Here is a 4,871-nt window from a genome sequence, read left to right on the forward strand (position 1 = left end):
TCCCACGTATTTGTACAATTTAGGGGAGGGGGTGGCAGAGAATTCAAGACTGTGAATATGCAGCAAAATGGCAGTCAGGAATTCTCTGCCTGAGGCAGGAACACTGAATGAAAAAGGTACCTGGACTGACACTTGAGGTTTTTTCAGGTGCATTCCCCACTAAGAATGCGCCTGAAGCAGCAGAAGCGGGCCTTTAAATTGCAGTTCAGGTGGCAGCGTTGAAAGCGCACCACTGGCCACTTGAAAGGACAGTTGCGCCAGTTGCGCTGGCTGGCTGTCAGCTGGAACGTCCCCCGCCTGCCGCTCCAGCCCCGTGAGCATGGGAAGTCCCCACACTGATCCTGCTGCCCCACTCTCTCCCCACTCACGAATTCAGTCCCCACACTGTGGGGCGGCCGGCGCGGGGTGTCAGCACGGGGATGTCCCACGCAAGACGTCCCCACACTGATCGTGCTGCCCCGCTTGCTCCCTACTGATGGGGCCGGAGCGGGCCGGCTGATGGGGCCGGAGCGGCCGGCGGGGCAATACGGGGGCCGGAGCGGCCAGCGGGGGCACTCAAGTTGGGTACTGGCATTGTTTCGGCCAGCCCCCTCTCCCCCTCCAGCCCCCCTTCTCCCCACTCCCGAAATCAGTCCCGACAGTGTGGGGACAGCCTGCACCAGCTGGCCAACAGTGTGGGGACTGATTTCGGGAGTGGGGAGAGAGTGGGGCAGCGGGATCAGTGTGGGGACGTCCCTGCGCTGACAGCTCGCGCCGGCCTCCCGACAGTGTGGGGACTGGGAGAGGAGCTCTTAGGTGCTGACCAGCTGACTGTCATCTGGATGCAGCTGCTTTTAGGCTCGGGAGGCCACTGTGCTGCAGGGATTATCCCTTTTGGAGGAGGGTTTCCAAACTCGCCTTGCGGGCGCCTCCTGCCCATTCACATGGCCTTCCCACAGCCGCATTTTGACAAAATGTACGGCTTTACAAGCGGGTCAATTGGCCAACTGAAAGTGCCTTTAGAGATTAAACCTGCACCTCTACCAGCCAAGAGCTGCAAATGCAGATGTGTCCAAACAAATTCTTGTTGGCTAGCATGAACTGTGGGCCAAGTAACCATTCCCCATGGGTGAATTTCATACAGACCCTTCAGCCCACAACCCCTGTGCCCATCCCAGCCCCAATCCTCCGCCAGCCCCGCACCCATCCCAGCCCCACGGACATCTCAGCCCCAATCCTCCGCCAGCCCCGCGCCCACCTCAGCCCCACACCCCCGCGCCCATTGCATCCCTAACCCCCCCACGCCCGCACCAATTCCAGCCCCAATCCCCCCAGCAATTCCAGCCCCTTTCCCCCTCCCCAATTCCATTCGTACACCCCCACCCTGCACCAATTCCACCCCTTCCCCCCCCCCCACCCTGCACCAATTCCACCCCTCCCACCCCCACCCTGCTCCAATTCCATCCCAGCCCCCAGTACTTGGTAGAAAGCCTATTGGGTCTTGGTGAATTAAATGTTCCTTCCATAGCTTCCCAAACGGTGTCTCCAGCACCTGCTCACGCACTGCACATTCCAAGCTCCTCGGGGAGCATCTTCCTCAAATCCCCTCCACCCCTGCCACTCTACATGCCCACCCCATCTCTTCCCCTTCACTTCGCGCACTTCCCTCTCAGCCGCCTCGGCTCCAAGGAAAACAACTCCCCAGCCTCTCCGGGCTCACCGTGAACGAGGGAAACGTCCGGCTGGAGGATCACAGTACAAACAGACGGGGAACTTATTCCACCGCAAGGCTCGCGTTGAACGCGAAGCGGCGATGACTTGCTCGCTCTCTTCCCTCGCTCAAGGGCGACCAGCGTTGAACGGGACGAGCCCGGAGCGGCACTGCCCCGATTCCAATCTAGCCTTTTCTCTGGCAGGCGGGAAAGGACCTTCAAAGCGGGGCGCAGAAAGAGAAGGGACTTGGAAGCAATCGTTCGCAGACAAGAACGGACTGTGAGCCCACGTCAAGCGGATTGAGCCGACAGAAGGGCAGATACAAACGCCTGGGATGAAAACTGGATCTAAACTCATGGGGGGGGGGGGGGGGGGGGGGGACACGGGACATGCAACCAGCAGAAACAATAGAGACTGTGTCCATGTGTGAGGGAATCCAGCTCAAAACTGGCAGGAGCCAGGACCCAAAACCAAAAGTCAACACCAGCAGGGTTTCTGGGGCGCGGATGATCATCAGCCCTTTCGTGGAAGGCAAGCAGCCCTGCAGCCATGGGAGCAACTCGCCGCCTTGTCAAGCAATCTGGCCGCACTCCCTCAAAGTTCGGAGACCGTGCTGCCTGGGGGGCATCAGGGGCCAGGGGGACCCGCACAAATCAGGGGTGAGGGGGACCCGCACAAATCGGGGGCATCAGGGGCGAGGGAGACCCGCACAAATCGGGGGGCATCAGGGGCGAGGGAGACCCGCACAAATCGGGGGGCATCAGGGGCGAGGGAGACCCGCACAAATCGGGGGGCATCAGGGGCGAGGGAGACCCGCACAAATCGGGGGGCATCAGGGGCGAGGGAGACCCGCACAAATCGGGGGGCATCAGGGGCGAGGGAGACCCGCACAAATCGGGGGGCATCAGGGGCGAGGGAGACCCGCACAAATCGGGGGGCATCAGGGGCGAGGGAGACCCGCACAAATCGGGGGGCATCAGGGGCGAGGGAGACCCGCACAAATCGGGGGGCATCAGGGGCGAGGGAGACCCGCACAAATCGGGGGGCATCAGGGGCGAGGGAGACCCGCACAAATCGGGGGGCATCAGGGGCGAGGGGACCCGCACAAATCAGGGGCGAGGGGGACCCGCACAAATCGGGGGGCGAGGGGGACCCGCACAAATCGGGGGGCGAGGGGGACCCGCACAAATCGGGGGGCGAGGGGGACCCGCACAAATCGGGGGGCGAGGGGGACCCGCACAAATCGGGGGGCGAGGGGGACCCGCACAAATCGGGGGGCGAGGGGGACCCGCACAAATCGGGGGGCATCAGGGGCGATGGAGACCCGCACAAATCGGGGGGCATCAGGGGCGAGGGGGACCCGCACAAATCAGGGGCGAGGGGGACCCGCACAAATCGGGGGGCGAGGGGGACCCGCACAAATCGGGGGGCATCAGGGGCGAGGGGGACCCGCACAAATCAGGGGCGAGGGAGACCCGCACAAATCAGGGGCGAGGGAGACCCGCACAAATCAGGGGCCAGGAGGACCCGCACAAATCAGGGGCGAGGGAGACCCGCACAAATCAGGGGCGAGGGAGACCCGCACAAATCGGGGGGCATCAGGGGCCAGGGGGACCCGCACAAATCAGGGGCCAGGGGGACCCGCACAAATCAGGGGCCAGGGGGACCCGCACAAATCAGGGGCCAGGGGGACCCGCACAAATCAGGGGCCAGGGAGACCCGCACAAATCGGGGGCATCAGGGGGAAGGGGAACTGCTCCACTTGGCGCTCGGCGCCACCCTTTCCATCAATTTGGGGAGGGAGTTCATTATTTATTTATAACGGCACACCCCCCCTAAACAAAAACCTTTGGGAAGGACACGGCGTGGCTCCCCCCTTTGGTACCGTTAAAGAAAAGGCGATTGGAACACACACATGGAAGCTGGGCTCACCTTTTCTAAAATAAACAATGAGCTTCTCATTTTAAACGCCCCCCAGTCAAATCCGCTCGGTCCGACGCCAAATCCGTGCAGAGTGCGAGCAATCCGCTGCGGCTTCACCCCGCCCCCCCACTCCATCTCCCCCCCCCACTCCATCTCCCCCCCCCCCCAACTCCCCCACCCCACACGCATCCAGTGCCCAACTTCCAACTGAAGCAGCAAAGTCCCAGATGCTCATGATACATCGGAGCCCGCTCTCGCTCACCTGAAAAGCCGCCCGCCCGCCGGCTCGCCTTGCATTCGTCTCTGGGCGGAGAGCCTCCCGGCTGGCGCTCGCCCTTCAGTCTCCCCCCGGCTGGCTGGCTGGGTGCTGGGGAGGGGAGGCTCTGACGTCATCGGGCTCCCGCCCTCTCACACAAACCTGCCGCTCGGCGCGCCACCCAAGCTTGATGAAAGCCCGGAAGTGGCCTCACTGCGGAGAGAGGCGAACAGGCGACGTCATCCGTCGTGACAATAGAAGCGGGCCTGGGGGCCAGTCGGTGGAGAATTACTGGGGCAATGAGCAAACGGGGGGGGGAGGGGGGGAGGGGGAGGGAGGAGGGGGGAGGGAGGAGGGGGGAGAGGGAGGAGGGGGGGAGGGGGCAGGGGAGGGGGCAGGGGAGGGGGGGGGGGAGGGGGGGGGAGGGGGGAGGGGGGGGAGGGGGGGGGAGGGGGGAGGGGGAGGGAGGGGGGAGGGGGGGGAGGGGGGAGGGGGAGGGAGGGGGGAGGGGGGGAGGGGGGAGGGGGGAGGGGGGGAGGGGGGAGGGGGGGAGGGGGGAGGGGGGGAGGTGGGCAGGGGAGGAGGGAGGGGGCAGGGGAGGGAGGAGGGGGGGAGAGAGGGAGAGGGGGGAGGGGAGAGGGGGGAGGGGAGAGGGGGGAGGGGGGAGGGGGGAGGGGGGGAGGGGGGAGGTGGGCAGGGGAGGGGGGAGGGGGGAGGGGGGCAGGGGAGGGGGGAGGGGGGGAGGGGGGCAGGGGAGGGGGGAGGGGGGGAGGGGGGCAGGGGAGGGGGGAGGGGGGGAGGGGGGAGAGGGAGGAGGGGGGGAGGGGGCAGGGGAGGGGGCAGGGGAGGGGGCAGGGGAGGGGGGAGAGGGGGGGAGGGGGGGAGGGGGAGAGGGGGGGAGGGGGGAGGGGGGGAGGTGGGGAGGGGAGGAGGGAGGTGGGCAGGGGAGGGGGGGGGAGGGGGGAGGGGGGGAGGTGGGCAGGGGAGGGGGGAGGGGGGA

At 65.7% G+C, this 4,871-nt stretch overlaps 1 protein-coding gene across 9 annotated transcripts in view; it reads right to left on the reverse strand.

Annotated features, from left to right (window-relative positions):
• The window catches only part of LOC138737113 (tyrosine-protein kinase Fyn), a 253,161-nt gene extending 249,195 nt beyond the window's left edge, over positions 1–3,966 (reverse strand). For 4 of the 9 annotated variants that reach the window (XM_069887636.1, XM_069887634.1, XM_069887638.1 and 1 more), the window contains exon 1: positions 3,625–3,686. The gene's annotated coding sequence lies outside the window, so the exon portion shown is untranslated. Of the gene's footprint in view, positions 1–1,699; positions 1,937–3,624; positions 3,687–3,877 lie in introns of those variants that run through there. The other 5 variants (XM_069887643.1, XM_069887642.1, XM_069887637.1 and 2 more) reach the window with 4 other exon arrangements.
• Between the last annotated feature and the right edge of the window lie 905 nt (positions 3,967–4,871).

The sequence above is a fragment of the Narcine bancroftii genome, chromosome 6, assembly GCF_036971445.1.
Source record: "Narcine bancroftii isolate sNarBan1 chromosome 6, sNarBan1.hap1, whole genome shotgun sequence".
In the NCBI taxonomy this organism is placed as follows: Eukaryota; Metazoa; Chordata; class Chondrichthyes; order Torpediniformes; family Narcinidae; genus Narcine; species Narcine bancroftii.